Below are 12140 nucleotides of genomic sequence, written 5' to 3' on the forward strand. Positions count from 1 at the left end.
CAAGCCCATAGGTGGGGCAGGAGCAGGGAGCCCGCGGCGCCTGGCTTGGTCTCTGCCCCCACGGTTCGTCCTCACTGTGCTCCATGCATGTAATAAGCGATGCACTGGCCTTAATGCCCATTCACAGCATGATCCTTGTCTCCAAAGAAGCTGAGCACATGGCATAATGGTCTTTCTTTATTAACTTGCTCTTTGATTGTCCAAGGGACTCCTAACTGACCTGCAGGATTAATTGTGGCTGGATTAAGCAGAGCACAGTAAAAACCTGAAGAGGGCCCTGGGCACAAAAGCTGCAAATTCACCACATTGTGGTAATATGACCGGTTAGTATAAAACAAAAATATAGCCAATTATTGATTAATAGTGGGAGCAGAGTCTCACGCTACATTTTTTGCTACTGTACTTTTAAAATTTGCTCTAACCCATCTTATTCCTGAACCCCCCCCTCGGTGGGGCTGTGGATGGGAGTGCTCAATTTCCCGTCAACTGTATTTTTCTGTCTTTCATCAACATTCACCTTTTTGTTTGGGCTGTTTGCCTAGGACGGCATCAGAAGTCTCTGACTGCCAGAGTGAGGGGCCCACTCTTTGATGCTCTGATGCAGGATGGTGAAGCTTGGGACTTGCAGAACGCCCCCCACCCGGGTTTCGCACCCACTGGTGAGCCTTCAGGACCTCCAAGTTTCTACTCCTCCCCAGGGGCCTGCTCCCTGCCTGGCCTGGGCTGCTGTCCAGGGCACAGCTTCAGCACGTTCCAGGTGGGAGTGGGGAGTTTCCTTGAATCCCTCAGGGTGGTCTGCGGGCAGGGTTCACACCTGACAAACACCTTTAAGATTTTGCTGTCCTGATGGGGGCCAGACGGTTTGCAGGGTCTCTGTCTGACAAGACCCACCCTGTTTCCTTTCTTCTCATTTCATCTTCCCAGGTTAGTGGACTGGATGGGGTCTCCCACCTGCCAGCTCGGCCCCAGCTTTGGTCTGTTAGCATTTTTCTCAGCAACCTGGGCAGAAGCCCCTCTGCGCTTGTCCTTACATCCCAGCTACAGTCTCCCCTCCTGGGTCCTTGGCAGTGTGCCCAGGCCTTCCTTTCTCTTCCCTCTGCCTTCCCCTCTTTCCCATGGCACCAGGGGCCTGAGCCGACGGGCTTCTGGCAGGACGTCTTTCTTCTTGGCTCTTGTGCCAAGGCCCAGCCGCCACGGCAGTAAAAGGCTCCTCCTTTATGCAGTGAGGTAGGTTCGAGTCTGTGGTGTGAGGGGGGAGTGGCAGAAAATGGCCATATGTGAGGGACCAGGATACACTGGTATTTTATCTGTTGCTGTAGTTTTGTTGAAACTCACTTTACATATTGTTATATGGATTTTTTAGGGGGATGAAGATGCAAAGTTCTACTTAACAGAGTCACTACCTGATAACAGGGTACAAAGTATCAGACACTGTCTACAAGGAACTCATCCCTGAGAGGGGGAATGTGCTTCGGCGCGTACCTTCACTAGGAGACAGAAGGTGACGACCGCTCTGAAGGACCAGACGAGGGACTACAGAAGCCTGGAGAAGGGCCAGGTGAGCTCCGCCTCGCTAGATCCAAGAAGGCCTCACGGCCCCAGTCCTCAGGCGGGCCACAGACCCAGGCCTGTTTAGGCCAAGAGAGTCTAAGGAAGGCGTGGTTTCTGCTTTGGAGATTCACCACCTAATGGCAGAAACCAGCATGTTTTGTGGAAAAGGCGGTATTAGGGCAGACCTGAAAGGCGGGAAGATACGCGCACAATTTCAACAGGCTGAGATAAAGAACGAGGGGAAGAGGGCTATCCAGAGAAAGGGACGCATGGACACCGTGGACCTGTGGCTTTCTTTCCCCGTCCCCCTCTCAGCCACTTTGCCCACACGGTCACCGTGGGAATTATCTTCTTGGTGTCACAGGATCCCGCTTCTGACTGGTGCCCGTTGGCGGGATTCTGACCCATCAGGCCAGCCGCGTCTTCCTTGGTACCTCTGGAACTGTACCTGGAAAAAATTTCCCTTTGGGTATCAGAGGTAAACAGGGAATCTACTGATGACTTAAGAAATAGAGGAAGAGAGTGAGACTGACAATATGGAGAGAGATAGAAAGAGAGAGAGAGAGAGAGAGGGAGAAAGGAAGAGAGGAAAAGAAAGAGAGAAACGAAGCAGGCACAAAGGGGGACTGTTGGTGGTCTTTGCGGCTCTGATTCTAGACATTCCCAAAGCTCCACTCCATTTCTGCCTCTGGGTCTCTGAAATATGAGAGTATATTTCTCATAATTTCTTTTTCCCCCCAAGATAAATCGGATCTTTGTTTTTTGTTATTGCCACTGAGCGTCTCCTAACCAATCGTATTAGTTTTCTGCTGCTACCCTACCAAACCGCCTCCGTGAATGTGGTGGCCTAAGACAATGTAAGTTTATCGTCTCGCCCTTCTTAAAGGTAGGAGCTGAGGGTCAAGGAGTCAGCAGGGGGCCTGCTTTCTCCAAAGTTTCTTTTTTTCCCTTTCTTTTCTGTTTTGGGGATTGAACCCAGCAGTGCTCAACCACCATTGAGACGTATCCCCAGTCCTTTCTGTTTTTGATTTTTTTTTTTTTTTTTGCGGTGCTGGGGATCGAACCCAGGGCCTTGTGCTTGCAAGGCAAGCACCCTACCGACTGAGCTATCTCCCCAGCCCTCTGTTTTTAATTTTGAGACAGGATCTCACCAAGTTGCTAAGGGCCTCCCCAAGTTGCTGAGGTTGGTCTCAAACTTGCATGTCCTTCTGCCTCAGCCTCCCGCGTCTCTAGGATTACATGCGTGCAGCATCATGCCCGGTACTCCCTCCAAAGTTCCCGAGGAAGAACTCTTCCTGTCTTTTGATAGTTTCTGGTAGCTGCTGCAGTCCTTGGCTTCCAGCTCTGTCACTCCACTTCTCCCTCCTTCTTCACAGGGCCATCTTCCAGCTTTGTGTCTCTCTGTATCTTCACATGGCCTTCTTTCTTATAAAGACACCAGTCATTGGAATTGGGGTCCATCCTAACCCAGCAAGAACTTATCTTAACCAATTACATCTGCAAAAATCTTATTTTCCCATGAAGTCCCATTCTGAGGTTTCAAGTAGACATCAATTTTGTGGGATTCCATTGAACCCGGTGCACAAGGTCAGTGTACCAAGGCCTGGAGCTCAGGCCATGCATACAGTTGGGTGGTTGGAAGCTTGAGTGTTGGGCTGGGGAGTTGAGGTTTGCTGTCTGTTCAGAGCAGGAGAGTTTCGTGGTCAGAGTTCCTTCAAGGATTTCTTTGGTCACAGTGTGTAGAATAAATTGGAGCAGGAAGCGCCAAGGAAGTGAGGAGAACAGTTTTACCATTTGATAAGGCAGTACAGTTTGGAGTCACAAGAGAGGGTGTAGGCACGAGGAGAAGGGACAGGTGCGGAACATTGTCAAGTCAGAGGTGACCAGATGGGCAGCTTTCACTGTCGACATGGAGTAGGAGGAAGACAGTAGAGGAGGGGACGTGTCCAGCCGGACTGCACAATATGGGTGCCCCAGGAACGTGGCTGAGTGAATTGCATGTGAGAACTGGAAGCACCCCAAGGCTTGGTGCTTGAAGAGCCAGGCGAGACCTCAGGATGCCAGGGGCGAACCCTGCAGACCTTGCAGGCCTGGCAGGGCGTTGCAAGAGAGTTCTCTCGGTTTGGATTACTTCCATGAAAATTATTCCACATTTGTATAGCAGGATTCCTGGGCATATTCCTGACCTGATTTTGTCTTGCTTCATTTTTAAATACTCCACACTGGGGGTCTGGTCTGCACAGTGTATTTTCGTTTTAATAGATGTGTCCAGGTTGCTCTTCTGTAAGGCCGTGACCGTGCACTCTTCTGCGGCACCGTGTGTGTGTTCTTCCCTCCTTTCCCCCATTGCTGGGTATTTGGACTCTTTACTCTTTGCTATTTGAAAATGTGACTTCTTTTAATGGACATAAAATATTCTGTCCCATCAACATACCATAAATGAATTAAACAATTTTTGCTTTTGGACAGTTAAACCACTTCCTCCTTTTTTTTTTTTTTAATTAATTTATTTTTTTTGCTATGATCAGATGAATAGAGCAGAAATGAACATCTTTTTTCTTTTTCCCAACCCCCCCACCCCCGTCTAAGGGTCCGGGGATTCAAACCGAGGCCCTTGTACATGCTAGGTGAATGCTCTCCAAATTGAGCTATTTCTTCAGCTCCAGAAATGAGCATCTTTATATGTAAATCTTTACCCATCCAGTCATACTTATTATTTGAAAGGAGAGACATAGGTATAGTTTCCCCAGGTCCTTTGTTTTCCTGTTTTTCTTCCTGGTTGCCCTCCTCTTGCTCAATGATGATTTTTTTAGGTACAAGAAAGAGAAAGGGTAAAAAAAAATAGATTAATTATCTTGGAATGCTCTTTATATATACTGTTCCTGTCTTTTTTTTTCAAAGTAATCTAGAACTTCTACTAAACATTATTAGTTCTCTGGTTTTGTCTTATGCATACATGAAGTTTCTCCTTTTACTGAGGGAGGGACAAAGGCAAGCCGTGTCCTGGCATTGTCTGTGGCCTCCAAAGGTAGCATGACTGTTTTCTTAGACAAAGAAATTTTGAATAGCATCAACCTTTTCTGGCCATGGTGAAAAAAAGATGAGATTTATTCATATGATACCATGATTGGTTTATATTATAATATAGGACTGGATAAAGAACCATCCTTTTCTATATTCTTTTCCTTTAAACTTTAGCTATTAGAGTCAGAATGCTTCGATTGCAGAATTCTCACTTGAGCAAGGTTTTTATATAACATTATTCATATTCTTGGCCTTGGATGCCAATTAAGTCTTAAGTCTAAAATTGCTTTGTTTGCTTTTAAAAGAAATCTGCCCACCTTACAGACCTACAAGTTAACTAACCAGCTTGTTTTCCCCCCAAGAGGACTTGGCTTTGTTGGTTTCCTGCCAGCTCTTACTTTCAAATTGAAATAGTTCAGTTTCTGTTTCTAGAACATAGAATTCATTACCCCTGGATCTTTGCCAACAATGTCCCTCTCATGTTTTTAAAACTAAGATGACTGTTGCCGAGTGACCTAGTGGGCTTGACCCACAATGAGAAGTCAGGCGATAATAGATTAGATGTCCGCATGGATGCTGTGTTCTGGCTGTGGGGTGCCAGGCGAAGGGGATCCTGGGAGGGTGGGGAGGGCATCCCAGGTCAAGCCTTGGAGACCGCAGTGGAGAAACATGGTCACATAAGATTTGGCTGCTGCGAGGTAAGACTAAGATTCTTCCCTTGCCCGCAGATCCCTGGTGGGTCTCTGCCACAGAAAGGGCACGGTCCTTCATTCCTTTGGGTCATTTGAGTAGAATCCAGAAAAGCCAGGAGACAGAGGATATTGATAAAAGGCTCTAAGAAGGACCACTCTCTGTTTTTCCATTTTAAGTGCCTCTTTTCTGTCTTGATCTCTGCAACTGTACTGACGCTTCTGTTTCTACTAGTACCAAAAGGGTGTGTCTTCCTGCATAAGAATAGATATCTTAGGAATGTGCAGATCAGCAGGACCTATGGCCAGGTGAGTCCTTCTTTCATCTGGCTCTGTTGCATGACATAGGGTAATTGCCTTATCTTTTAAGTTACTGTCTAGGAATTTTTCTTTTTTTTTTTTTTTTTTTTTTGGTGGTGCTGGGGATTGAACCCGGGGCTTGCTCGGCAAACACTCTACCAACTGAGCTATATATCCCCAGCCCACTAGGAATGTTTAGTGGGTTTTTTTTTTTGTTTTTCCTCTTTTAACTGGCTGTATATTTTTCATCGCACTTTTAAGATAATTTTGGGCTCACATGCAGGTCTAAGAGGGACAGCCTGTGTACTCGTTACCTAGTTTTGCTCAACAGTAACATCTTTCAAAACTGTAGTACAATATCACAACCAGGCTATTGACATTGATAGAGTCAAGATTCATGAAAATCCCATCATCACAAGGAGTTCTCCTGTTGCTCTTATGCTTTTCTCACATCTGCTTTTCTCCTTCTGACTCTCGTGTTGTCCCCTGACAACCACTAATCTACTCCCTATTTCTATAATTTTGCCATTCCAGGAATGTCATATAAATGCAGCCATGCAATATAAAACTTTGGATATTTTTTAGAAATTCAGCATAAATTCCTAGAGGTTCATGTATATAACTACACTTTGTTCTTTCTTGTTGCTGAGTAACAATATTTTGTGGTATGGATGTGCTATAGTTTATTCTACCATTCGCTCATTGAAAGACATCTGAATTGTTTCTAGTTTTGGGCTATTACAAGCAAAGCTATAGGCTGGGGATGTAGCTTGGTGGTAGAGTGCTTGCCTAGCTCTGGGTTCAATTCCCATATCCCCAAAACAAACAGAACAAAGTAAAGCTGCTCTGAACATTGATATTGGGCTTTTATGATGAATATAAGATTTTATTTCTCTGGGGTAAATGTTGACGAGTATAGTCTGTGGACCATTGGGAGTTGTATGTTTCTGTTTTTTAATTCAACAGTGCTGGAGATCAAACCCAGGGCCTTCTACATGATAGGCAAGCATCCAACCTCTGAGCTATACCCTGCATGTTAAGTTTTTTATGAAACTGCCACACTCTTTTCAAGAATGTTGAACCTTTCATATTCCCACCAGCAATTATGATGATCCCATTTCTCCACATATTTGCCAGCAGTTGAGGTTGTCACTATTTTTTACCATAGCCTGTGTTAGTAAGCTTTGCATTGCTTACTGACAAGAGCAACTTAGAGGAGGAAAAATTTATTTTAGCTGATAGTTTCAATTCATGGTTGATTGGTGCCATTGGTTCAGGTCTGAGGTGAGGTCATGGTGGAATGATGCAGCAGAGCAAAGCTACTACTTCAAGGCAGCTGGGAAGCAGAGAGAGAGATCAAGGAAGGGGCCAGGGATAAGAGATACCCTTGGAGGACATGCCCCCAGTGACCTATTTCCTCCAGCTGGGCCCACCTCCCATAGTGGCCACATCTCCCTGTAATGCCTTTGGCTACAAATCTCTCAAAGGATTTAGTCCATGGAGGAGGCCAGAGCCCTCATAATCCAATCACTTCCTCAAATCCCCACTCTGAACACTGCTGTACTGGGGACCAAGCCTTCAGCACATGAGTCTTTGGGGGAATATTTCAGACTTAAGCCAAAACACAGCCATTCTGTAGTGATATTGTGGTTTTAACGTATGTCATTTTCCTGATGGCTGATGATGTTGAACATCTGTCCTTGTGCTTAATTGCCAGCTCTGCATCCTCTGTGGGAAGTGTCTGTTCCTGTTTTTTGCCCATTTTCCAATTGAATTGTTCAATTTTTAAAAGAATCGTTGAACTTCTAGCATTCTTTATATATTCTAGGTACTTAGTCCTTTTTGGATTCGTGATTTACAAATATTTTCTTCTGGGCTGTGGATTGTTTTCTTATTTTCTTAACGGAGTCTTTCAGAAAAGTTTTAATTTTGAGTGGTCCAACATGTTAATTTTCCTTTCATGGATTGCACTTCTGGCATCTAGAGTATTTTGCCTACGCTGGGCCTGGTGGCAACGTGCCTGTAATCCCAGATACTCTGAGGGCTGAGATGAGAGGGTGGCAAGTGTGAGGCCCACCAGGGCAATGTAGTGAGACTCAGTCTCAAAGTGAAGTACAAAGGGATGGAAGTGTAGCTCAGTGGTGCAGAGCTTGCCTAGCATATGGGAGCACCTGGGTTCAATTCCTAGTAAGCTTTTTGCCTAGCCTGATAGCCTGATGATTGTCTCTGACATTTTTTTCCCCCAAAGTCGTACAGCTTTGCATTGTACACTGAGGTCTATTGCCACATATTTTTAAGTAGCCGTTTAGATCTTGCTCGACATACTGACTCTGAAATAAGTCTTAGCATGTGGAATCCTTTCTGTTCTCATTCTCTTTCTCAAGCTTCTACTGAGTGCCAACTATGACTCAAGTCACTGATATCAAATTGTGCTTACAGCTCCTGATTAGTACATGATTTTGACTTTGTAATGAGGCAGTTGAGTGATATACTTAAGAGCGTGGGCTTTGGAGCCAGACTGTCTTGGTTCCAACCTGGTACCACCTTGAAATAGGTTTGGGATCTTTAGCAAGTTACTTAATTCCTCTGAACCTCAGTTTTTGACTTCATTCACATCCGGATGAAAATCATAATATGTACTTCATAGGATTGTTATGAAAAGCAAATGAAACATTATGTGTAAAAAATTGACCACACTGTCTGGCAGGCACGTACATGGGAAAGACTCAGTAACTGTTACCCTGCTGCTTCTCACCCCCGTGCAAAGACGCTTTCAGCACCTTCCCCAACTCATAGTCTCCTTCCCTGCAGTCCTGATGTCTTTCTCTCTACCTCGCTTAGTCCTAATTATTCTACTTCTTTTATGAAACCTTCTCAACCAACTTAAGCATTGACAGCATTTCCTGTTTCCATTTTTCCTTTTTGGTGTTCGGATAAACGTAAAGTTACCTTGGCTGTTCACAAATGCACCATAAATCTCCCCACAACTATGTGTCCCCCAGTAGGCACGACATCCCCCAAGCTCTCCCCACAGCATGGCACAGTACTGGGCACGGGGCAAATACTAAACAAGCCCCTGACACACTGGTCTTGGGCTCTAACTTACAAAGTGTTTTGTAGAAAGTGATTTGGCAAAACGAATCCAACAAAACCTTTGGTTCAGTATTTTACCTTTGTCAGAATCCAGCTAAAGGATGGTCAGATACTTGGATGAAAAAAAAATGTATGACAGGAATATTTCTTATCTTTAAAAGAAAGGATTTAGAATACTAAATATTTACTAGTGAAAAATAAAATCAAGGAATCAGCAAATCCCATTTATATGGTGGAATATTATAATGTCAATATAATTTTATTCTCAATAAAATTCTGTTTCCTGGATTATAATAAAGCATGTTAGCTTTTAGCAAAAGAAAACTTGAACATTATAATCTCTTTTTAAAATAGTTCTAGAGATTATTTAATTACATGAATACAGTGGCCATTCATCCCTTTCTTTTAAGACATTTATCAAGTGCCTACCTACTGTTAGGCCCAGTCTTAGGTACACAATGTAGAACATAATTTACAAAGTCTTTGAATCAAAGATGGTCTAGTGAGAGGTCATAAGAGTTACAAGACAGTTACAAGTGCTGAGCCTCTTGGAATATACAGAAGGGTGAAGGTTAGTGGGGTAGGACAAGGGTTTTTTGTTTGTTTGCTTTATTTTTTTGTTAGAGTGAATGAGAGCCGCAGGAAAAGTTGTGATAGAGAAGAATGACCCAAGTTTAGAGATAAGTGTTTTCAAAGGTTCTGAAAGGCTGGGCTGGAGGAGGGTTTGAAGGAAGACTGGCAAAGCAAGAAGGAATTGAAAAGGTCCTTGTAGACTCTACGGATGACTTTGGAATTTTTATCCTTAAAAGTAAATTGGGAGAAAGGGCAATTCAGCATATTAAAAAGACACGGAGAGATCACTTCCGACCACGATCAAATAGCATGGTTTTTGCTCCAGAAAGATCATGCTGGCTCCTGAGTAGGGAATGAATCAGAGGAAGATGAGATTGGAGGTGGGGAAGCAAGACAGGCGCTGAGTTGATGACAGTAGTGTAGGGGTGGAGAGGACCTGCTGCGGAAGTGACCGGATGCTCGGCTGGACTGGTGATGTGGTGGAGGAAATGGTAAGGATGTTTTGGTGGCTGTGTTGGCAGTTGTGGTTGGTGGTATTACTGATTGAGATGGGGAGGCATAAAGAGGGCACCCTGGGTTTGAGATGCCTGCGGAAAGTCCCAGGGGGTGTTCAGGACGCTACTGAAGACAGCAGTTGAGGCTCAGGTGAGAACCTGGCTGTACAGACACGTACAGGGAGTTCCTAGGCGATGACTGAAAGACATGTGCACAAAGGACATGTGTACAACGAAAAGAGGGCTCAGTACGGAACCTAAAGACAGAGGCTGAGAGTGAGAAAGAAACTTGACTCAGACTTGGTCTGGGACGGAAATTTTGTGTGTGATGTAATTTACAACTCCTGGGAAGCAATTAGCATCCCTGATAAAGTGTGTGAACAGTTTTCTGACAGACTTTAATAAGACTGAGAACTCCTTCTGGGAAGCTCGGGTTACCCACCCAGCTGATTGACTAGCCTAATAATCTTTAACCAGATGTTCTTCTTCTTTTTTAAAATATCCATTCTTAACATGGTTAGTGAGCCATTCTTTCTCTCCTTATAAAAAGACTCAACCCAAATTACTCCTTCAGTTGAATCTTTCCAAAAGTCTCTTCTCCTGTGCTTAAAAAACCACTTGTGAAAGACATTGCTTTAACAGAATAAAAAGAGAAATCTGCCAGAGAATGGGCAGAGGCCCCAGAGGTGGGAGAGAAACCGGAAGAATGTTGGCATTTCGGAAGCCAGGTGAAACTATTTCAAGAAATAGGGCATGAATGGACAACACTGTCAAATGCTGGTGAGAGGTCAAATAAAACAAGGAGGAGAAATCACCTTGGGATTTAGCAATAAGAAAGTCAATGCTGATCTTGGGAAACACACTTTCACTGGGTTGATCAAGGGCACAAGTCAAATTTCAGTGGCTCAAAAATGAACGTAAGCCAGGCATGGTGGCACACGCCTGTAATTCCAGCAGCTCAGGAGGCTGAAGCTGAGGATTGCAAGTTAAAAGCCAGTCTCAGCAATTTAGTGAGACCCTGTCTCAAAATACATAAATAAATAAATAGGGCTGGGCATGTGACTCAGTTGTTAAGTGCCCCTGGGCTCAAACCCCAGTACAGAGGAAAAAAAACAAACAAAACAAAACAAAACAAAAACAAGAATGTAGACCATTCTTTCAAACCGTGTGGCTGTACTTGGGCATGGTGATACATGCCTGTAATCCCAGCTATTCAGGAGGCTGAGGCAGGAGAATGGAAAGTTCAAGACCAACTTGGACAACTTAGCAAAAACCTGTCTTAAAATTAAAAGGTAGGTTTTCTCTTATAATCATATATTAGTCCGGTTATTAAGCGTACGTGATCTAAAGTGCACAATGCTAAGGTGATAGTAGTCAAAGTAAATTGGATTTTTACCTCCTGCTATAATTGGGATTATTCTGAATGGCCCCAAACACACAGTAATTAGAAGGATCTTCTGGAGATCAGAAATCTAACTCTTTGTTCCATTCTTTGGAAGTTATACTCCATGTATAATATGTCAAAGTACAATCTACTGTCACGTATATCTAAAAAGAACAAATGAAAAATAAAAGTAAAGATCTGGAGATGTAGCTCGGGGTGGAGAGCCCCTGGGTTCAGCCCCAGTACTGGGGGAAACAGGGAAGAGACCTGCAGAGCATGCTGAGATCCAGAGCAGGCAGCAGGTTGGCAGCTTTGAGATGGAGCCCGGGGAGAATGGGAGGCTGATGAGGAAAATGCCTGGCTTCAGGTTGCTGTGGAGGTGGGGATGACTGTGTGTGTGAACTAGAAGCAATCAGAACGGGTCTACGATTTTCTCCAAAAGTGCTTATGAGTCCTGATTCAGGCACTGAGATGGCTAACATATTTGCATTATTCTAGGACTGTCTTCGAAGAAACCATTGAAGCTTTACAGCTTCCTCATCCACCCTTTAAATATGTCTTCGGCTTTCTAGCCGAACTCAAACCCCAGTACAGAGGGGAAAAAAAAAACAAAAACAAAGTGCTCCTCACTTTATAGACCCTTCCAGTCTATCTTGCTGACTCGGGTGACCTCAGTTCATCTCCCTATACTGGTAAGTCCTGATCCGGGCCTTTCTCACCAGCGCCACCCTCGTGGTCCCATCTGCCTCTTGGCTATCTTCAGGTGGTGTCTCTGGGCACCTCAAACAGCTGTTCATGTCCCTGCCTTGCCTTTCTCAGACATGAGCTGCAGGCAGGTAGAGGTCTACTTGTCTTGCTCACCACTGGAGGCCTTGGGCACAGTGCTCAGGGGAAAAGCTGCTAAGTAAAGGAAGGAGTTCCCTCAGCTCTCTAAGTCAGAGACCTGGGAGTCATCTCCAACCTCCTCAGCCCTGAGAGTTCATCAAGTCTTGCCCACACCTAAAGATGCCACAGGGCAACACACACACACAC

This window comes from Sciurus vulgaris, assembly GCF_902686455.1.
Source record: "Sciurus vulgaris genome assembly, chromosome: 9".
In the NCBI taxonomy this organism is placed as follows: domain Eukaryota; kingdom Metazoa; phylum Chordata; class Mammalia; order Rodentia; family Sciuridae; genus Sciurus; species Sciurus vulgaris.